Raw genomic sequence first — 321 nt, 5'->3', positions numbered from 1 at the left:
ATATAAAAATATAATATATAATATTATATGAATTATATAATAATATATATATATATATATATATATATATATATATATATGTATATGATATATATATATATGTATATGATATATATATATATGTATATGATATATATATATGTGTATATGATATATATATATATATGTATATGTATATGATATAATATATATATATTTATATGTATATATAATATATATATAAATATATATATATATAATATATATATATATATAATATATAATATATATATAAATATATATATATATATATATATATATTATATATATATATATATTATT

This window comes from Penaeus monodon, chromosome 42 (genome assembly GCF_015228065.2).
Source record: "Penaeus monodon isolate SGIC_2016 chromosome 42, NSTDA_Pmon_1, whole genome shotgun sequence".
NCBI lineage: Eukaryota > Metazoa > Arthropoda > Malacostraca > Decapoda > Penaeidae > Penaeus > Penaeus monodon.
Note: the sequence above shows the minus strand (reverse complement) of the source record.